Raw genomic sequence first — 24,386 nt, forward strand, 5'->3', positions numbered from 1 at the left:
TGACGGACATAAATAAAATTCTGAAGGAAACTTAACGGAGGCCAAAAAACCCCAAAGATTTTGTATAACATTCTTCTGCATTTGTACATTGATTTATCTTTTGGTTTGAAGGAGGCTGCATGGAGTATGTCTCCTTTGAAAGCACACCCAGACATCATTTATTAATAATTATCTTTGGGCTTGAGAAGTTATAAATAATTACACTCTCAATGACAATGGCCCATCATTGTCTGGAATTCTTTCAGGAAATATGCATCTCTCTGAATACCCCAGGGTCCAGACCACATGGACATGACTACAGCTGCTCCCGCTCCCAATTCACATATTCGAATTTGATTTGCCCAGGCTTTATGGTGTTCTTAGGAGTTTTTACTTTTTGACAATACGTGCGCACATAGCAATAACAATAATACAACCACCACCTCCTGCATCTATTTGGTCACCAAGCTGACTTACTTCAGATGCTTATCCTCCAGCTCCTGGATGGTTTCAAAAGCCTCCCAAAGTATTTTTTTTTTAATCCCTTTTTACATCATCCCCAGCTTATACTCCATCAATGGCTATCCATTGCCTAAAGGATGAAGTCTGGACTCTTTAGCATGGGTCTGAGGCCCTTCACCCCATGGCCCCATCTGTTTTCCCATCATCACCTCCTGCTACTCTTCCAGAAATTTTCATGTGCCACACTGAATTATTCTACCCCACTTGCTTGTGCGTCCCTGCCACAGGATAAACATAAAGTGGTGATTCAAGGCAAACTCACAATGGCACTGTGTCAAATTAATGTAATCTAGAGAGAAGACTGAAAGCATTGTGGGGTAAGAGCTCATCCAATAACCATCTAGCAATTAAGCAGACCCGTCTCCCAGGAAGCCACTTAGTGACCATCTGCTGTTACACGAGCATGGCCCTTGGGAGTCCCACTCCTCCAGTCCAACTGGCTTTTCCTAGCGTTCCTTACAACAACAATCAGTGCTCTCCCTGGGAGAAGCTCTAATAAATACCATTTCACCATCTTTTAATTGTCAAGTGATGTTTTCGCACCCCATATAGAGTGGCACCCTCAGAAGCTGCCCATCTGATCAGCCCCCTTATCTGCAATGACAAATCCCCACCCATCCTTCAGGATTCAATTAACACATCGCCTCTGTGAAGATTTCCCTACCCGAGCTCCGACACTCCAGCAGAATTCAACAGACATCTGAAGAGCACATACTATTATCAGTGCTTTATGATTTCTGTTCTAAGTGTTTTTCAACTGTTATCGCACTTTTTCCTTACAGTAACTTTATATGTTATGTGCTATCATTTATGCCTCATTTACAGGTAGGAGATCTGTCATGTAGCTGGCAAATGGTGGAATTAAGATTCAGATCCCAGCAGACTGGCTTCTGGCTGGTCTTCTTAGTTGTGTGCTTACTTTTCCCCAACACTGCCAATGCTTCTTATGATTAACTCTGTTAGAACTGGCATATAATCACGTATCCAGCATTCGTTTACCTGTGCTTTTTCTTCTAGAATTTGAGGTCCCTCAAAGTAAGGCTCTTAGCCATATGTATATCTCCAAGAACGTGCTTGGGCTTGGGACATAATAGCATTCTCTAAATATTTGTTGGATCATTAATCAATCAGTTTTCATAAATAAAGCCTGTGTTTGGATCTCTATGCTAAGAAACCAAGCACCAAATGTATCATGGTGATCATGTTGAAATGTATAGAAACATCAAATCACTGTTGGAACTAACATAGCACTGTGGGTCAATTATACTTCCAAAGTAAACAAACAGAAATCTCATAGAAAAAGAAATTGGATTTGTGGTTACCAGAGGTGGGGAGTAGGTGGAGAGGGAATTGGATGAAAGGAGTAAAAAGGTACAAACTTCTAGTTATAAGATAAATAAGTACTTGGGATGTAATGGACAATACACTGAATATAGTTAATACCACTCTGCTTTTAACACTGCTGCACATTATGTACGAAAGTTCTTAAGAAAGTAAATCCTAAGAGTTCTCATCACAAAGAAAAAGCATATTCTTCCTCTTTCTTTAACTCTGTATTTCCGTGAGATGATGGATGGTCACTCAACTTTTGGTGGTAATCATTTCATGATGTAAATCAAATCACTGTGCTGAACTCACAGAGTACTGTGTGCCACTTCTATCTCAATAAAACTTGAAGAAAAAAAGAGGGGAAAATGATGTGTCTAACACAGGAAGGGGTGGCACACCCACTGTCTGAAACCCATGTTTTTATACCCAGATCATGCCATGGGCCATCCACTATCTTCGTGTTCTCTGTTGCTCAGAAGCTGACATGTGTGACTGCACTGAGTGATGTCATAAAGTGATAACCTTGACAGTCAAAAAGAAAAAAAGAGAGAACCCAAGAAGAGATACCCTACATACTCCAAGGGAGCTGCGTTTCACATGGGAAATGCAGAGGAACAGAGCATTTGGTCATTTATGTCTTCACGGTCAAAGCCAATGGCTAAATTATTCTTGCCAAAGTTAAATTTAATTACCAAGCGGCATGTGCAACAATAAGATATTTTCAAAAGCAACTTTAATAATGTAGCCTATAGAGTAGTAAAAAATATTTTCAGTGTCATCAATATAATGAAAAAAATTAAGATGATTTTCTGATAATTACTTCTGAAAGAATTGCTACAACACAAGGATAATTAAGGCCAACCAGGGAGATAAAAACCTTCAGATTCAAGATGTGAAGAAATGTCAGAGGGTGTGAAACAATTGTTTTAATTTTTTTCTCATTTGTAAATTCATTTTATGCCTCCAAGTGCAATATAAATTATTTACCAAAATTAGCTGTAATCACTTACAGGGACAAGTACAAGCAGTTCACACATAAACCTGTATCGTTGCTTTATTTGCATGTAAACTGTGCAAATGTCTAATTAGAGAGGCAAGTATAGAAGTAAACAATGCTTAATGTTGTAAAAATTCCCTGCTCCCTCCCCTCTTCTGATTTAAGGAAGAGGTAAGAAGAAAAGAGCCAGTGGCACAAGGGGGGGGAAAGAGTTCTTATTTGAAAACATCTTTAGAAATCCTATTTCAAGATAGAATTATGTATGACTTTCATCCAAATTCTAATTCTCTGCCTCAATTGTCATTCAGGTTTCTGAAATGTGCTAGAGATATTCTTTTTGACTTGAAATATATGCCCTCAGAGAAGCCTGACCACAGGCTCACTCACTTTATCTTATGAGGTTGAGGTCTTCCCTCTCCCTCTGCCTGAGCTCTGGTCCCGTGTCTCTGCTTGGACATTAGTCATGCTCTCCAGTCCTTAGGTGATTCTCTTGGACAAGGACAACTTGCTCGCTACCCAGTAAGATACCATAAAAAGTGTCTTCAATTAGCCAGCTGAGCACTAAAGTTCATTATTTATTAATGTATCTTTCCTGTTCTGTTTTGAACAGGAACTTAGTCTCTTTTTGGGCCAGTGGGAACAGGACGCTGCGGGGCCCACATACCCCCGTGCATTCCTTATTTAATCGTTACTGCTTCTTTTAGGTGAATATCAGTGTTGAGGGTCTTGGAACGATGCAGCCTCATCCACACATTGCTGGGAGGCAGGTCTGTGATGAGATGATTCTTTCTGGAATCAAACCGGCATCTCATCGCATTGCGCCATGGTCACAAGCCCCGTGCACTGTGGACAAACCTTGGCAGTCAATAACAGCAACTACCTTGCCTGTTACTCAGGGCAGTGCCCTGTCATAAGGGAGTCAGAAACGATGGTGCTGAAGAGATTGCCAGCGCATCCCATGCCCTTTGGCAGATGAGAAACTGAAGGTGTTCAGTGTGGTTCCTGGCAAAGCCTAATTTTCACTCACGGATGTGAATATAGAAACTTAACCCTTACTTGGCATGACATATGCCTCACACACACTGGAACTTGAAGGTTCTGTGTTAAATGAATCTGTAAAAAGAACCAGTCTTCTTCTTCTTCTTTGCCCTTGAACATCCATTTTCCATAGCTAGTATGTCTGTGTGTATGCACGTGTACACACGCACACACAAACACATACTCAAAACCTGTGTAAATACATAGTTTACGCTGGTGACTTGGGGAAAATCTTTTTGGTTGCTCAGCTCTTCGTGGTGAATGATTCTCAGTACAACCTCAAGTTCAGCAAGCTGTGTACAAGGATGGTAGACACTCCACGGAGCCAGTAGTAATAGCAGAGTCAATTTATAAGCATCGCCATGCCTGCATCTTTAACTTTGCCTGTAGCTGTAGGCTAGACTGCATTTCAATCAGTTCGAGTTCAGCTGTCTGTTTTATTACACCCAGGCCAGTAACACTTTGGGGATTTTTAGTCCCTTCAATGACAAATGTATATTCAACCGCTGCTGTGAGCAGCAGCCCACAATGCAGGTCACAAGGACAACAAACTGAGTGGGTATGTCAGAGAAATGTTCAGAGAAAGATCTCCATAGGTGTCTGCAATTTGCCTCTACCTTCAAGCTTTTCAATCTTTGGGAAGCATTTTGGAAAGTTGTTTTTCAAGTCATATATCTTTATTTTTAAAACTCTGCGTCTCTTTAAAAGAACTAGATTGCCTAAGACATTTCTAACAACATTTTATACAAATTTAACTCATTCCACTGACAGACAATGACAAGATTTTTACCTCGCCTAATGCTGTGGCTGGTTGGGTGTAATGTTTTTTTTGAGACAGATCATGAAGTCTATTCACAGATGCCACTCTGAGAGTCTTATTTCGCAAAGCTGAAATAACTGTCCTTAAAGGGTACAGTGCACCAGCTCTGCTTAGTGAGACACCGAGAGAAATCCACCTCCACTGTGTTGTCACTCGGCCAACACAATTGAGAGAAAAAGAAAAAGTGCCTTCCTACAGGAAAAGTGTCAGCTGTGCCAATTGAGAACAGACATTGAAATGGCCCTAATATATTTTTACCTAAATGCCTGGCCCAAGCTACACTGGTGTACGAGAATCATCTCTGTAACGTTCTTTTAGTATATAAAGGAGGTAAGAAATTTTCATCAAGTCTCATCAATCAACTGAAAACTTTCTTTCTGCTGACCCCCAGATCTGGCTCCATCTGTTATAAAAGTCCAATTAATTTGTGCAAGATGCAAATTTTATTTAACTGAAAGAAAGTCTGTGAAATTTTAATTGTTGGCCTTCACTTGAGGCCCTCCCACCACTGAATTCCACATCCAAATGCATTTTATGAGAGAGTTGAGAGCAACAATAACTTTGATTTGCTTTCCTCAAAAATTTTTTTTTTTTGGGGGGGTCTTTAGGGCTGCACCTGCGGCATATGGAGGTTCCCAGGCTAGGGGTCAAATCAGAGCTGTAGCTGCTGGCCTACGCCACAGCCACAGCAATGCAGGATCCACCTACACCATCTGTGACCTACACCACTGCTCATGGCAACACCGAATCCTTAACCTACTCAGCAAGGCCAGGGATTGAACCTGCATCCTCATGGATGAACCTAGTCAGGTTCGTTAATTGCTGAACCACGACAGGAGCTCTGCTTTTCTCAATTCTTATGCCCACAACATTACAAGCTAATCATTGACAATTAATATCAGAATATCAAGAGAATAAGTGTTTTTAATGACTGAATCTTTTTTTTCTTTACTAGTTTGTGACATGCATACCTTTTCCTGTCCTGTACTATTTCCTGAGCCTCAGAAATAAAGCAATATTTTCCATATTGTGTCCTATAGGACTACTGGCAAAATCATATAACCAGACTGGTCTTAATCAAACCTAGGTGAGGACTGGTCTCCTCAGAGAACAATCAAAATATGATTTGATCCTCATATAAAATTTGCAGCAAACAGTGAGATCATATTCAAGTCAATACTTGTTTAACATCAAATTTTATAACTGGTGCAGCTCGTGTAGAAAACAGTATGGAAGTTCCTTGAAAGTTAAAAGTAGAGTTGCCATAAGTTCCAGCAGTCCCACTCCTAGGCATATGTCTGGAGAAAACTACAATTCAAAAAGATATATGCACCCAAATGTTCACATCAGTACTATTTACAATAACTAACACATGGAAGCAACCTAAATGTCCATCAAAAGATGAAGGGATCAAAAAGATGTGGTACATATACACAATGGAATACTACTTGTCCACAAAAAAGAATGAAATGATACAATTTGCAGCAACGGGAATGGACCTAGAGATTATCATACTAAGTAAAGTATGTCAGGCAGAGAAAGACAAATACCATACGATATTGCTTATAGGTAGAAGCTAAAATACGACACAAATGAACTTACCAAACAGAAACAGACTCGCAGATGTAGAAAACATACTTATGGTTCCCAAAGGGGAAGAGGGGCACGAGAGGGATAAATTAGGAGTTTGCGATTAAGAGACATGAAGTATTATATATAAAATAGATAAACTACAAGGTTCAACTGTATAGCACAGGGAACTATATTCAATATCCTATAATAAAACATAATGGAAAGAAGATGAAAAAGAATATGTACATATATTATAACTGAATCTCTTTGGTGTATACCAGAGGCTAACACAACAGTGTAAATCAACTATATTTCAATAAAAAAGACGTTGTTAAAAATATATATCACATTTGTTCCCAGAAATAAAATTTAAAAGGAGACATTGAGTATTAATATGTCAGACTACAAAATGAGTATATATATTTGGAAGTGTTATAACTATGTATTCTGTATGTGTTATTCAGTGTTTCCCTTTCATGTTCTTTTTGCCAGAACTTGGCAACACTTCAAATAATTAGGGAAAGAAAAAAGTATCTCTAGGGAATATCTTTCAATAGGATTTTGTTTGAAGGTGCATGTATTCAATGGCATGGTTTTCCCTTCTTAAAACCTTTGCTGGACACAGAGCACCAAGCACTTATTTCTGTGGAGGTTTCTATTTGTGTGTTCACAAGAACTAAATCATTTAAAATGTCCCTCTTCGTTGTGAATTTAATTTTTAAAAATTAAACTGTGGACCTACTGCCTTAAAGCATGATTAAAACTCTGAAAACTCCTTAGCATTCCATTTGAGGGTGGGTTCCCCCCAAAAGCCTGTGAATTTACATGAAGCAGGTATGCAGAAGTTGAATTACACTAGATTTTTTATTTCTTTGCCTCTATCTTCCTTCAGCCCGATCCCAAGTCTCTCCTCAACACCACCACCTCATTCCTTGGAAAATTCCTCTCTCCCTCAGCTATCTCTTGTCATGAAAAAAAAAAAAAAAACTAATAAATTAATTTTTCCATAAACTAGCGATTAAGATGTTACAACTGGGAGTTCCCTGGTGGCCCAGTGGTTAAGGATATGGCATCGTCACGGCTGTGGACCAGGTCTGAGCCCTGGCCTGGGAACTTCCACATGCTACAGGTCCATGGGGGAGGGGACCTGTAGCATCTATAAATTGGTTTTCAAGCACCCTTCCAGATTACTTACCTAATAGCATCTTAGAGAGTACTGCTGCTAGGATTACCAAAACAATTCCCTTTCCCATAATATTTGCGTCTGCTTTTTGACTCTTTGGCAAAAGTTTAAGACTTTTCTAAGACATCTCTCTTTGTGAAGATGTCACATATGTCACAGGACTTCTGCCGGGTCCGGGTAGTTGCTCAATAAATGTCATTGCAGTGCTCACTCGGGATGGATTTTGCTGCTCATGGAAAACACAGCCTGGAGGAAGATACACAGGGCTTAATTCTACTGAAGCTGTGGTTACATCCCCTTTGTCATTCCTAGAATTTTTTTGGTTGGTTTTTTTTTTTTTTTTCTGCTTCTTTATTTTCTCTTGATCATCCTTACCAGGGGGGTTTCTTTTGTTTTCTTTTTAATTGAAGTATCATTGATAGACAATGTTGTATTCGTTTCAGGTTCAGCAGATGATTTTTTCTGATTATTTCTATTATAAATTATTACAAGATATTGAATATAGTCCCCTGCGCTATACAGAAGGTCCTTGTTGTTTATCTATTTTATATATAGTGGCAGGTACCTGTTAATCCCAAACTTCTAATTTATCCCTCTCTCCTTCTTTTCCCCTCTGGTAATCATAAATTCGCTTTCATTGACTCGATTTGTTTTGGAAATAAGTTTATTTGTATCATTTTTGTAGACTCCACAGACAAGTAATATATTTGCCTTTTTCTGACTTAACTTTCACTTAGTATGATAATCTCCAAATCCATCCATGTTGCTGCAAATAGCATTCTTTCACTCTTTTTATGGCTGAGAAATACTCCATTGTGTGTATATATATACCACATCTTCTTTATCTGGCCATCTGTGGATGGACATTTAGGCTGTTTTCATATATTGGTGATTGTGAATAATGCTGCTATGGTTTTCTCCAGATATATGCCCAGGAGCCAGGAATGGGATGACTGAATCATATGGCAACTCTAATTTTAGTTTTTTAAAGAACCTCCCTAATGGCTGCACCAATTTATGTTCCTACCAACAATGTAGTACTGTTTCCTTTTCTCCACACCCTCACCAGTATTACTATTTGTAGACTTTTTGGTGATGACCGTTCTGACCTATGGGAGGTGAATCTCACTGGAGGGTTTGATTTGCATTTCTCTAAAAACCTGGTGACGTTTAGCATCTTGTGATGTGCCTATTGGCCATCTGTATGTCTTCTTTGGAGAAATGTTATTTCGATCTTCTGCCCCTTTTTTTATTTGGGTTGTTTGCTTTTTGATATTGGGTTGTATGAACTTTTTGTATATTTTGGCCATTAATCCCTTGTCAGTTGCATCATTTGCAAAGATTTTCTTATACTCTGTGGGTTATATTTTCTTTTCTTTTGTGGGGGAGGGGGGGATCTTTTAGGGCCACACCGCAGGCATATGTAATTGCCCAGGCTAGGGGTCAAATTGGAGCCCCTGGCCTATGCCACAACCATAGGAACGCCAGATCCAAGCTGCGTCTGTGACCTACACCACAGCTCACAGCAACACCAGATCCTTAACCCACTGAGTGAGGCAGGGATCGAACCTGCGTCCTCATGGATACTAGGAAGATTCATTTCTGCTGAGCCACGACAGGAACTTCTATAGTTTCTTTTTGTTTATGATTTCCTTTGCTCTGCAGAAGCTTTTATGTTTAATTAGGTCCCATTTGTTTATTTTTGCTTTTGTTTCCATTACTCTAGGAAATGGATATAAAAAAAATATTGCTGTGATTTATGTCAGAGTGTTCTGCCTACAGTTTCACTAGGAGTTTTACAGTATCCTATCTTACGTTTAAGTCTTTAATACCAGGACTGTTTCTATGTTGTTAGTCTTTTAAAAACAACAGTTTTTACCTCCATCAATGCTATTCATTAAACTTTGTTTTCTATTTAATTAGTTAATTTTTGGACTTTATTACTTTCTTTCTTCTGCTTTCTTTGTACGTACACTGCTGTTACTTTTTCTAACTTCTTGAGTTGCCTACTTGATTCTTTAACTTTCTTTAACTTTCACTATTTCCAACAGTCATATCTGGAGGTTGCAACTGTCCTGAGAAATGACGGATTTGCCTTCCACAAGTTTTGATATGTAACATTTCCATTAATATTTTTTTTAGTTATTTAGAAAGGTATGTTTTATTATCTTGTCATTTTTGAGTCTGAGTTCCAACTTTATTGGTCAGAGAATGTGGTCCATATGATACCGACTCGTTGGTTTTGTAGCCCATGAGAGATGTTTTCCCACATGCTCTATGTATGTTTGGAAGCATATTCTATAACTGTGGGCTACAAAGTTCCATATATGTCGATTAGATGAAGCTTGTCCATTGTTTTTGTTTTATCTTCTATGGCTATATTAAATTTTTGCCTTACACATTAAAACATGCCAGATACATGTATTCCAGTAAGATTGCAGATTTGTAAGTCTCCCCTAGAAATTCTAAAAATTTTACATTATGAAAGTTGAGGCTATATAGCTAGATAAGTACAGCTTAGAATCTTGTACAAGAGTTATTCCTCTTACCATTAAGTAAAGGTCCACATTATTCCTACTAAAGTTTTTGCCTGTGTTGTTATGATGTTAACACAACCACCCTGCCTTCCTTCTGGTTGGTATTTTTCCTTCCTAATCTCCTTTACTCTCATTCTCTGCAGTGATGTTTTAGCTATGCTGCTTGTAAACAGCATATCTGTTATTTTTTGAGAGAATCTCTGTATTCTAACTGGAAAGTTTTGTCTATTTACCTTTACCGTGATTGTTGCTACAATAAAGGATATTGCTGGCTAAAGAACATAACTTTTATATAAGAATGTAGAAGTATCACAGCAAATGGGGAGAAAAGAGAGGAGGGGGAAAGAAGGTGAAAAGGCAAAATAAGTTTCCCGATTGCCTCATATTTTCTACTCCAATGGCCAGGAAGGACAGTCTCTACAGCGGTTATGAGTTTTATTATCACTCAGATTCTCATCTTTAATATAATCCATGACTAAAAGAAATAAGGGCCCTTTAGGAAATGGCTGAGTACAGGTCTGAGTAAAGAAGGTACAATGTAAGCCTGGAATATCTTGTTCTGCCAAAAAGCAATAATATTTGTCAAGATTAATGAGGTCCATCAAAAGGACACCAGAGCCAAACTGAAGGAGTTCTTCTATGGCCAGAATTATGTCAATTAGAGCATAAAAAAAAAATAATGATTGTAACTGATTGAACCACTTGGCATTTATGAAAACCCATGTGTCTATAATGATATTTAAAAAGAGAAAGCCAAAAAAATCATTTGTGGTAAATTGAGGCCACTCGTAAAGTAAATCCTTATTTTCAAAAATGTCAAATGATAAAGCAAATTAAAATGATTAAAAAGTACTATTTTATAGAAAATGCCAGGTAATATAATTAGAAGAAATGATAGGATTATAAAATCAGCACTTTGCAACCTTAATTGATTCAAGAAAAGATTTTAATGTTGTTAACATTAAGTAAATGGTTAGTGGGGAGCTAAACATCTCTTTGATATCAAAGGAGCACTATATCTTCATAAGGATAAACAATAGTGGACTCTATTTAGGAAAAAAAAATCAGCTCTTAAAAGATTTTTTTTTTTAGAAGTAAGCAAAACGAGTATCAAGAGATTATTAAGAAATTATTACCTTATGTGATAATGCTTTTTTGGATACACAAGAAAATGTTCCCAGTTTTAAGAAGCAATCTGAAGTAGAAAAAAATTAATAAATAAATCAGTAAAATAATGATTGTATAAACAAATGGAGAATATCCCTCATGTCTTTATTTTTCTATGACATCGATCTTCTCTATTATAGAAGTATATATATCAATCTTTTAGGTTAAAAATGTTTATTTATGCAAATATATGAATATATAACATAAACACATACATTATACATCTTTTCTCTATTGCTAATCCTTTACATTTAATATATGATACGTGTATTAAATAAAAGTAATAAAGTCTAATCAGTTTTTCTACACTCTTCACAAATATAAGACCTTACAGAAAGCTTTAACACTAGTCCTACCCCTTTCATCTTACATGTTGTTGCTCTGCATTTTAAACTTTGTGTTTATACTCACTAAATCAGTTGTCATCTTCATCATCATTATATATAAATTTCCCCACACATCTACATTTTGCTGGTTAATCCATTGTTTCTTGTATATCATACAAGATAAGTTCACAATTCTTCTTCATATACTTCATTCTTTAATAGTTCTTTCAGTATCATTCCATGAGTGGTAAAATCTCCCAATAATTTTTTGCCTGATAATGTCTTTACTCCTATGCTTAAATCATAGTTGATCTGGGTATAGAAATCTAGTCAAAGGTTATTTCTCAAAGCTCTTTCAAAACTTATTTGTTTGTTTCATGTTTGCTTTTGTCAAAGTTGGGAAGCGTGCAGACAATCCAACTGTTACTAATTTGTAGTTGTTATTTTTTTGCGTTCTGTTTGTTTCACTGAATATTTCTATATCTGAAATTTTCTTTATCCCATCATGAATTCATTTTTGCTCAGTGAATCTAAAAATTCATGCCTTTTAAAAATTCTGGAAAGGAGTTCCCGTCATGGCGCAGTGGTTAACGAATCCAACTAAGAACCATGAGGTTGCGGGTTAGATCCCTGGCGTTGCTCAGTGGGTTATCCATCTGGCGTTGCCATGAGCTTTGGTGTAGGTTGCATATGCGGCTCGGATCCCACGTTGCTATGGCTCTGGTGTAGCCCAGTGGCTACAGCTCCGATTCGACCCCTAGCCTGAGAACCTCCATGTGCCACGGGAGCGGCCCAAGAAATGGCAAAAAGACAAAATAAATAAATAAATAAATATTCTGGAAAATTTATTACCTGATAATTTTGAGTATCACTTCTCCTCTATTCTCACTAGTTTCTCTTTCTGCATCTACTTTTTACTTGGTTGAAAATTGTCATTCTGTTCTCCATGTCTCTTCTCTTCATATTTTCCATCTCTTAATTTCTTCATAATGAACACTGCACAATTCCTTCAAATATATCTATGTTCAGTTGTTTAACCTGCCTACTATACTTTTCATTTTGAAGACCATATTTTTAATTTCATGAAAATCCGCTAGTTCCCTTTTCTAACAGAACCAGTCTCTATACCCATTAAACATTTATTTATGTCACATCACGACTCTGTTATCTCAGTTTTTATGTTTAATATTCTTGTTTATTTTATGTGCTTTTACCTATAGTAGACTGTTTGAATTTGAGTCTTAAATCTTGTAATATAAGCTCATTATTTGCCAGACTGAGCCTTTATTAATAAAACCTATTGTGATCTGGGTTATAAAAAGTATTCCTAGTGATTTTCCCTCTGCTAGGAACTCAGGGCTATCCCTAGCCTAGGACCACCTCTAATTTAAAGGATTTCCAGGCAACTCAGACAATATAAATTTAGTCCTCAAATTATGGTGAGGCTATGTCCGTGTTTATCAATTCCTAGAACCCAGGCTTTGACACCCAATTATTTTTGTCATCTTCCCCAACTGATATGAGAGATATGCAGAAATTTTCAAAGATTCCTTCTCACTGAATATGTCGCCCTCTGAGAGTCTTGGCTTTATGAAGCTGTAAGCTCCATCAGTTCCTCCTCTCTTCCTTGCTAAGCCCCAATTGCTCTTCTCTTTCTATGAGGATTTCTATGACAGTCAAACACTCCAAGGTTTCACAGTTTCAGCTCATACACTCACAACAGTAGCTTTCACTTTCCTCTTTCTTTTTGGCTTCTATATTATGCTCTCTTTGTAGTTCATCTCTATATTTCAAAGAATTTTGTTATATTTCATCCTGCATTTCAAAATGTTAGTTGCAGGTAAGTTTTCAGATTATCTAGTCTCCCAAAGTGCCAGAAAAACCAAATCTGCTTTTTTCTTTTAAACCTTCATAACATAAATTTTCCTCATTGCCTTTTAACATTTTTGCTTAAATTCCAACAGAAGAAAAAATTAATTTATGCATCCTAACACTTAAGCCTTTTTTCATGAAATTCTCCCAGGATAAGTTAGATTCCTCTAAAGTTCCTAGTGTATAAACCTTCAAAAGCTGCTACTATTACTTCATTGACTGACATCTGGCCAATAAATTTATTTCTGAAAAGGGAAATTAGGCAAGGGAAGCATTGTCTTCTATCATTTGAAATGATCCTGGTTTTCATATGTTAATCTTTATTACTATCACCTTTAATATCTTTGATAGTTCTCTATCCTCTATTCTTTGGAAATTATACTTGATTTGTCTCTTATTTCTCAAACGGCTCCTTCCATAGCTATATGTTCTCCTATTTTTATCTATTCCACTGAAAGATAAGCCTTCTATTCTCTTTTTAAGTCAATGATGCAGGAAGTTCTTCCCTCTCCTGATTCCACTGGTTCACCTAAATGACCAGGTCTTTATTACAGCTTTAGTTACTCTTCCAAATCCAGCTCTACTGGGCATGCTGCCTCAGACTCAATATTTTTATCTTTTACAGCACACGTTGTACTTTTTTGGCCACACCCATGGCTTGTGGAAATTCCCAGACCATGGGATCAAACCTATACCACAGCAGTGACCTGAGCCGCTGCAGTGACAATGCTGGATCCTTAACCTACTGAACCACAAGAGAACTCCAACACACATTGTACTTTTTATTACCACGTGTTCAAAATCCTTCTTTTTCTTTCTATAGAATAGTATGTTGTCTCCCTATTCTACTTTTATGTCATCAAAAAAATTCTTTTTTGGAGACAAAGAATCTTCTGATGTTTGAGGTCCTGGTGTGTCCCCATGCTCCCTACTCCCTTCTCTTCAGTCTCTGCCTCGATTGTGACCAATGTGCATGATTATTATTTTCCCAATTAAATTTCCAGAATTCTGGAGTTCCTGTTGTGGCTCAGTGGTAACGAACACTAGTATTTATGAGGAGACAGGTTCAATCCCTGGCCTCCCTCAGTGGGTTAAGGATCCAGTGTTGCCATGAGCTGTGGGGTAGGTTGCAGACGCAGCTTGGATCCTGCACTGCAGTGGCTGTGGTGTAGGCTGGTGGCTACAGCTCCAATTCGACCCCTACCCTGGGAATTTCCATATGGCACAGGTGCAGCCCTAAAAAAACAAAACAAAACAAAAAATTCCAGAATTCTGAATTCAAAGTTTTCCATCAGTTTCAATTTCTTCCTTTCCCTCTTTTTCCCCCTCCCTTCAAATTCAGGCTTATAGAATACCTTAACATAATAATGAGTTTGATATTGCCAAATTAAAAAAAATTAAGCTAGTTTTTAGTACTTTACTTAGAAAGATGTCTCCAACACCAATCATCGGCACCACTGCAGTCCCAAATGAAAAAGAATAAAATGCGTACCATCACCTCATCTTTCCCCCACCCTATTGTAATTACATATGCAGGATTATTCCTCCTCATCCCCATTATATGTGCAAAATCATCTTTATTATCTTTTTATTCTCACATAAACATTGTCTAGAATAAAAGCAATTTCCATATCTTTAGTTGTACCAAGGGAGAATCTCTGAAGAGCCTTAGTAGAAGAAGATCCAGAGGACAAATCAATTAATAAATGTAAATTATAATTAATATTTGACCAGAACCATGCTACCAAGGGTAGAATTCCTACCATAAAGGGTCTTATAATTTTTTTAATGAGAGGACTATGGAATGAAAGGAAAATGAATTACTTCAGGGCTGATTATGTGTGTCATCAAATGGATCACGGATGACAATCAGAGACATTTTTAGAAATTTGAAGTAGCAATGTACAGGGAAAGGTATATTTCATTTTGATTCAGGAATCCTGAAAGCATCTAAATATGGTATTGTATCTCCTTTTCCATGATATTTAAAGAGGTAAAGGAGGACATTTGAAATTTTTTTAAATGGTGTACTGTGAAAATGAAACGAAACAAGAGCCAACTATTATTTTTTCCCAAAGCTCGTTGTTACTAAATTCAAATAGATATAGCCAAACTCTATCCATCATTTAAGGCTAAAGGATTGTCTTCCTAAAATTGATTTTTGTCACGTAGATATTCTTTGAGACCCTAGACTATAACTTCTACTACCACTTTCAAAAACGCAAAATTAAAAGGCTATCGTGAACACTGCCCTACCTTCCTAACTCAACTCCTCAATGTGCACACATTCTCAGAATCTCAACCTGTGCCAGCATCCAGAATCCACAAGATGGCATTAGCGTTCCCTTTTTTTTTTTTTCTTTTTAGGGAAGTTAATTTTACAACAGTCACATAATTGTCTTTTTTTTTTTTTTTAAGAAAAAGATAAAGATTCTTTCTCTTCTGGGATATTTTTAATATGATTAACAGTTATTAACTTTATATTTCTGGAAAAACTGGAATAAAAGAAAATCACCTGCCTACTTCTTTGCATCTGTGTTTGGAAAGTTGATCTCCTCATTCCCCAGGCTTTTATCTCTTCTGCGATAAGACTCTGAGACTGCGCCATCAGTTGAGTCATCAGTAGCCACATGTGCTGTTTAAATTTTAATTAGTTAAAGTAAATAAGACTCAAAATTCAGTTCCTCAAAAGCCGCATGAGGCTGATGGCTGCCATGCTGCACAGAGCCATAAAGAGTATTCTCATCACCACAGAAAGTTCTATTGGACAGCATTGCCTGAAGGATAGTGGCTCAAAGACCTGGATGTATTTCTAGGTACCCATACACACAAGTCGTACCCCCATGAGTGCCTTTAGCTGTGACACATACATTCTGAAATGGAAATAGAAAGTTGAAATGAAAATGTAAACTTTCATGTACCTTTGTGTACTGTGTGCTCCAGGAACATCGCTGCATCCTGTAAAACAGCCACACATGAACCATGTGTTCAGACTGAATACTTCTGGACATCATCAGAGTAGCCACTGTCTTCCATTATTTTTTAATTCTGCTTACAGTATTGAAGCTCAACACGGCCATGGTTTCAGAAACACAAAAACAAAATAGCAGAGCTGAAAACAACCTAAGATCATCTTACCCAGCCTCCTTGTGGGATTCATCAGAAGATAGGACCAAAGAGTGTAACACACAGTCCCCTGATAGAGGAGACCAGAAACAAACCCTATTCTGGGTGATTTTGGTTAAACTTCTCTGTACCTAACTTTTGTTATGTGGAAAAGGAAGGATTGGGAAAGGTTATATGGACTTTCAGTTCTAAATTTATCTCTTGCATCACATTTAGTGTTAGGACTCAAAGAGGTTTCAAAGTCATAGGATAAAAGACAGTACATCTACCTTGCATCTTAATTTTATTCAAAGATTTGAGGAAGAAAAGTACTTTGAGTTGCAAGTGATTTAAAAATTATTCTTTTATCTGTAAAAATGCAAACGTGCTCTGGAGGAGATAAAATATAGAGCTACAGGAGTTCCCATCATGGCTCAGTGGTTAACGAATCCGACTAGGAACCATGGGGTTTCAGGTTCGATCCCTGGCCTCGCTCAGTGGGTTAAGGATCCGGCATTGCGTGAGCTGTGGTGTAGTTCGCAGACACGGCTCAGATCCCGTGTTGCTGTGGCTCTGGCGTAGGCCGGTGGCTGCAGCTCCGATCCGACCCCTAGCCTGGGGACCTCCATATGCCACAGGAGCAGCCCTAGAAATGGCAAAAAAGACAAAAAAACAAACAAACAAACAAAAAAAAAAAAACATGGAGCTACAAAGGAATATTACGCCTGTTGCGGGCTATTTGAGACACACTCCCAAATCCCTTCAGTTCTCATTCATTCTTTCTGCCTTTAAGGACAGTTTTTACATTTGAGAAATGCTTTAATGGGCAACTACACATGAGTGAAAGCCTTCCAATGATAAGTTTGGAGATTCAACCATGGCTTGAATAAGGTTCACAAGTCCAGAAATTTCATTTGGTTAAATATATAACAAGGTCACAGTTCACAATAAAATACAAAGTAAAAGTGAAGTGTTTAGTAGTGATGATGGTGCTAATTATACCAGAAATCTGGGCTAAGTAATTTCTAAATTGTATAAAAATATATGCTCTGAGCTTACTGGAAGATAAATAAAAAGAAAATAGAATAAGTGATAGCATTCCCATTTTATAAGAAATGAAAAATAATGCTGTAAAGAAAAGTAGACAGACATATTCAAATTCAGAAAAATCAGGGGGGTCAAATGCAAGTGTGTTCTTATAAAGAACATTAGGATTTTAAGATGAACATTGTATATAATGGCAGTTTTATAAATCATGGAGAAGTTCTTATCATAAAAGCCATTTCTTAGTTGACCCTGAATAAAGGTTAAAAAAAACCATGTTGCTGTATCAGAAATCTGTCAAATCATTTCCACAGTAAGTTGAACACTAATATGTTCCAGGCAAGTAACATTTTAGTGACCTAACTTGATACAAGGGTAGATCTAAGAGAATAGAGAGAGAAAAACAACTACGATGACCATTTCTTTTTTTAAATTAGTACCTTTTAAAAATTTTGCACATTAAAATACCATCAATTTCACAATAAATCCATAGTATGCTAAAAAGAGTGAATTCAGACATATCCTTAAATATCAATTATTTAAAACACAGGCCATACAAGAGAAGAATCAATAGAGATGTTTTGTATCTCTGAAAAGAAACAACAAATATTATTTATCTAAGAGCCTATTATAAACTGAGATTGGGAACACATTGTTAGTTCTTGCCTTAGAGTTTCAAATTGTAATGGTGATTATATTCTCATCAGTAGATGACTTCCTTCCTTTGTTTTGTGGTTAAAAACACACACATGATGGTAAATTTAGCTTCTTCACTATTTTCAGTGTACAGTTCAGTAGTGTAAGCATATTCAAATGGTTGTACAACTGATCTCTAGAATTCTTTAAACTTGCAAAACTCAAACACTCTACAGATTAAATACTAATTCTCTCTTTTTGCTGCTCCCAACCTTTGGCAATCTCCTTTCAACTTTCTGTTTCCATGCTTTTGACTAGTTTAGATTCTTCATATGAGTGGAATAATTACAGTATTTGTCTTTTTGTGACTGGCTTGTTTCATTTAGCATAATGTCCTCAAGGTTCATACATGTTGTAGCATGTTAACAGGATTTCCTTCTTCTTCTTCTTCTTTTTTTTTTTTTTTTTTTTTTTTTGTCTTTTTAGAGGCTCACCAGTGGCATATAGATATTCCTAGGCTAGGGGTCCAACTGGAGCTGTAGCCGCTGGCCTACACCACAGCCACAGCAATGCCGGAGCTGAGCCACCTCTGCAACCTACACCACAGCTCATGGCAACACCCAATCCTTAAACCACTGAGGGAGGCCAGGGATCAAACTTGTGTCCTCATGGATACTAGTCAGATTTGTTGCCACTGAGCCACGATGGAAACTCCTTTTTTAGGACTCAATAATATTCCATTATATATATATACCACATTTTCTTAATCCATTTATCCATCAGTGGACATCTGAGTTGCTTCTATCTCTTGGCTATTATGAATAACACTGCAATGAACATGAGCATTCAAATATCACTTTCAAATTCTGCTTTGAATTCTTCTGAATATATACCCAGAAGTGGGATTGCTGCATCATGTGGTAGTTCTATTTTTAATTTTTTGAGGCTTTTCCAGACTGTTTTCCATAATGGCTGCAACATTTTATATTCCTAACAACAGAGCATAAGAGTTTCAATTTCTCCATATCCTTGGAAATACTTGACTTTTTTCTTTTGATGATGTCCATTGTAATAGCCACATTCTATGCTGCCCTATCAAATATCAACTGTGCCAGCCAGTCCTTTGATAAGAGTATTGCATAGCAAGTGATTCAAGATGGAGGCTGTCTGGATCGTTCTGAATTACAGAACTGTTAGGGTTGTAAGCGTCTTAACTCTATGCATTTAATTAATTTGAAATGGTTTAATAGGAGGTATAGTCAAATAGTGGTGGCCACGCTATATAGTAGTGGTCTTTGTTGACATGATAGTCTTTGGTGATGTAGTACAGTGCTGTCAGAAGAAGAGAGCTTGGGTTTCCCAACCCTACTCCTGCAACTACCAAATTGTAGGACATGGGAAAATACTTCACCACTTTGAGCTTAATCCCCAAATCTATTTCTCACACAAGTTAAACTCTTGAGAGATCAAGAACTGAATGTGTAATAAAAGTCTGATAGAAAGTTTCAGGAGACATTTAGTTGACACCAGACATTCAACTCCAAGCCACACTACATGACAAGGAGTCTACCACCCAAAATAAGATTTAAGTAATGGTCTCTGGAGAAGAATTTCTTTCTCTTTCTCTTTAATAGGAGATGTTAAATCAAAAGAGCTTCATGAGTGAGTTGTCCCGGACTCTTAAGGGTCTGAGAATCTACACTCATAAGCCTATATGAACATGGAGAAGGACTCATGCTGATGTCACAGGGAGTTTACCAGCCCATCATATTTAATAAATGAAATCTATTTTCAACAGCTCAGCCAGAGGGATGTTCTTAAACTATAAGCTAAATCATTTCATACCTCAAACAGCTTTCTTTATTAAGCTATAGGTGGCAAGTATCTTAGTCCGTTTTGATCACTGCTGTAAATTTATTACATAGAATAGTACCTAACAGATTAGAGGCCCTTAATAATTATTTATTGAATAAATGTATCAATAAGTAATTAAGGAATAAATGTAATAGTCAAAAGAATTTCTACATAGCATCCACAGGTTCTGATTAAATGTTCTACTTAATTTTCAACATCTTCCTTGGCTTCTAACCAAGGTTTCTGAAATGTCATCGAGAAACCAGTCAATCCTTAGTGATAGAAGTGTCACCTCCTCTCTGATGTTTGCATCTTCAGTCAGTACAGACATCTCTCCCAAAAGACTGCTGGGCCTAAACACTGTGAGTTATTTTTCACTCCTCCCACAGAGAAGAGATCTCACTCCAGTTCAGCCTCCAAGTCAATGGAAAACCCCCACACTGAGGGGTGCGAAGCATGTCCAGGACACCATTAGTACTCTGAATTCCATCTAAGATGTTCCTCTTACAAATTCAGACAAACAAGGATATCCTAGGTAGTCATTATCAATAAAGTTTTACCCCTTCTATGTAAACAAGCCTATCCCAAGACTTATCTTTGCTTTTCACTTAACTATATTGAGTTGTAGTTATGAGTCTGGTCAAATATTTCTCCTCCTATCTAAGATATCATTGAAAGAACAACAGCTTATTGGGAAACAATTTTCCTATACCAGTTAATCTAGTAACAGAATTTTATTAGAACCACTTCTATTCTTGACATTCAGGCTCCTAAAATTACTGTGTCAAATAAAGGGTACCTCAGACAATTGTTTAACCAGCTTTCTACTGGGGGACCAAAAAACTGGATTTCCATATGCCCATGGGCTGTGTGTGTGTGTGTGCGATTGAGAAAGAAGCAGAGACAGAGAGAGAACAAGAGAAAGAGAAAACACACTCAGAGCTGGCTTGCTGGTTAGTCAATCAGGAATTAAAAATAGATTCTCACTGATATAAAAGTGGAGCTGGGGAATCAGGCTTCCCAATTTAAGACTTTACTACAAAGTTACAGTCATCAAAACAGTATGGTACTGACACAAAAATAGAAATACAGACCCAGGGAACAGCATAGAAAGCCAAGAAATAATCCCATGTGCCTATGGTCAATTAATCTATGAGCAAAGAGTCAAGAATATACAGCAGAGAAAAGATAGTCTCTTAAGCAAGTGGTGCTAGTAAAACCAGACAACTACATGTAAAAGAATGAAATTAGAACATTCTCTAACACCATACACAAAAATAAACTCAAAATGGATTAAAGACCTAAATATAAGACCAGCTACTATAAAACTTTTAAGAGGAAAACGTTGACAGAACACTCTGACATAAATCACAGCAATTTTTTTATCCACCTCCTGAAAATAAAAACAAAAATAAACAAATGGGACCTAGTTAAACTTAAAACCTTTTGCATAGCAAAGAAAACCATAACCAAAATGAAAAGACAATCCACAGATTAGGATAAAATCTTTGCAAATGAAGAAACCAACATAGGATTAATCTCCAAAATATACAAACATCCTATACAGTTTTATACCAAAAAAATAAACAACCCAAGTAAAAAATGGTCAGAAGATTTAAACATATACTTCTCCAGAGAAAACATATAGAAGGCCAAAAAACACATGAAAAGATGCTCACCATCACTAATTATTGGAGAAATGCAAGTCAAAACTACAATGAGATATCACCTCACACCAGTCAGAATGGCCATCATCAAAATTCTACAAACAATAAATGTTGTAGAGGGTGTGGAGAAAAGGGAACACTCTTATACTGTTGGTGGGAATGCAAGCTGGTGCAACCGCTATGGAGAATTGTATGGAGGTTCCTTAAAAAACTAAATATAGAACTACCATATTATCCAGCAATCCCACTCCTGGGCTTATATTCAGAGAACACCATAATTCAAAAAGATACATACAGAGTTCCCATCATGGCTCAGTGGTAATGAACCCAACTAGTATCCATGAGGATGTGAGCTTGATCCCTGGCCTCGCTCAGTGGGTTAAGGATCTGGTGTTGCCATGAGCTGTGGTGTAGGTCACAGACGTGGCTCGGATCCCGCATTGCTATGGCTGTGGCCAGCAGCTGCAGCTCCAATTCAACCTCTAGCCTGGGAACCTCCATATGGTGTGGGTGCAGCCCTAAAAAAAAAAACATATATCCCCATGTTCATTGAAGTACTATTTATAATAGCCAAGACATGGAAGCAACCTACACATCCATTGACAGAGGACTGGAAAAAGAAGATGTGGTACATATATACAATGGAATACTACTCGGGCATAAAAAAGAATGAATAATACCATTTGCAGCAATATTGATGGACCTAGAAATTACCATACTAAGTGAAGTAAGTTGGAAAGAGAAAGACAAATACCATATGAGATTACTAATATGTGGAATCTAATAAAAAATGATACAAAAGAACTTACAAAACAGAAACAGACACAAAGATTTTGAAACCAAACATGGTTACCAAAAGGGGAGATGGGAAGGAGGGATAAATCAGAGGGTTGGGATTGACATGTACAAACTATTATATATAAAATAGTTAAGGAGTTCCCATTGTGACTCAGCAGGTTAAGAACCTGACTAGTATCCATGGGGATAAGGGTTTGATCCTTGGCCTCACTCAGTGGGTTAAAGGTTCTGGTGTTGCTGTGAGCTGTAGTATAGTCACAGATGTGGCTCAGATCCCACACTGCTGTGGCTGTGGTGTAGGCCAGCAGCTACTGCTACAATTCAACCTCCAGTGTGGGAACTTCCACATGCTGCAGGTGCAGCCCTAAAATTAACACAACTTTGTAAGTCAACTATATGCCAATAAAATTTATTTTAAAAAAGAAAGAAATAGATTCTCATTGGTTTGCACTCAGATAATTTAAACATGATCTGACTGATATTAACTCTCTTCAGTGTGACCAAGAAACTCAACTAAATGTACATGGCTGAATGATATTCTCTCAAAAAAACACAGAAAGAAAAAAGATATAAGGAAAGAAGAAAGGTTACTAGATTGAAGAATCAAGTGAAATTTAGAAACTTGAGGCCTTCATATATTGTTTTTGAAATTGAAAGAGCATAGGTAACACCTGGAGATTTTCTCAGAAATGCAAGTTATAGGAGTTCCTATTGTGGCTCAGTGGGTGAAGAACCCAACCACGATTCATGAGGATGCGGTTTGATCCCTGGCCTTGCTAAGGATCTGACATTGCCATGAGCTGCAGTGTAATTTGCAGATGTGGCTTGGATCCTGTGTTGCTGTGGCTGTGGTGCAGGCCAGCAGCTGCAGCTCCAATTCGATCTCTAGCCTAGAAACTTCCATATGCTGAGGGTGCAGCCTTAAAAAGAAAAAAAAAAAAAGTGCAATTTTTTGTCCAGGGACCCAGATTGAGACTGAGGCTCTGCATTTCTTACAGTCCCACGTGATGCTGATGGCGCCACTCCCCAGACCACACTTGGAGTAACAGTGTTTACAAGCATGCTGACCCAACGCCTAGGTCCCCAACACGAGAAAGAAGCCGTCCACACAAGGAAGGCAAATGCCAAAAGTGATCTCAGAAATCCCTTGAATCATTATTAGTTCACTGATGAGACCACGACCGTGTTATGATGATGATCTTATTCGTACAGCTTAAGCTCTCTTCCTGTCCCAAGCAGAAACCACTGACATCAGTCTGGAGCTGTTGATGCGAGTCTTTATGGCTTGAATTCAAGAGCTACAGGATGAATCTTGCCTGGAGCACTTTCCACATTTATAGGAAAAGGAATGAATTAGCAGCACCATATAAAGCTTTGTAATCAGAATGACAGACACTACAGGGAGTAGTTGAGACCTCCTGGAAGAACATCTGTTAAAAGTTCATCTGTGGGAGTTCCCGTTGTGGCTCAGTGGTTAATGAATCCAACTGGGAACCATGAGGTTGCGGGTTCCATCCCTGCCCTTGCTCAGTGGGTTGAAGATCCGGCGTTGCCGTGAGCTGTGGTGTAGGTTGCACACGTGGCTTGGATCCCGCATTGCTGTGGCTGTGGTGTAGGCCGGTGGCTACAGCTCTGATTAGACCCCTAACCCGGGAACCTCCATATACTGCGGGAGCGGGCCTAGAAAAGGCAAACAAACAAACAAACAAACAAAAAAGTTCATCTGTGGACATGATTTGTCCACTTATCCTTGAACTTTAGGAAAAGTCTCTAAAGTGTGATGAGGCATGTGGGGAAGAAAAACTTAGAGAAGCTCTGTACCACTTGGTCAGCACTGCTGACTTGCCTCCTAGGGCACTGTGGTCGTCCTGCCTCCTCTGAGCACCAACACCAAGCACCACACAGGACCACTGTGAGCCTCCTTGCTCCTCTTCAGTGTA

Source organism: Sus scrofa, chromosome 1, assembly GCF_000003025.6.
Source record: "Sus scrofa isolate TJ Tabasco breed Duroc chromosome 1, Sscrofa11.1, whole genome shotgun sequence".
Classification (NCBI taxonomy): Eukaryota; Metazoa; Chordata; class Mammalia; order Artiodactyla; family Suidae; genus Sus; species Sus scrofa.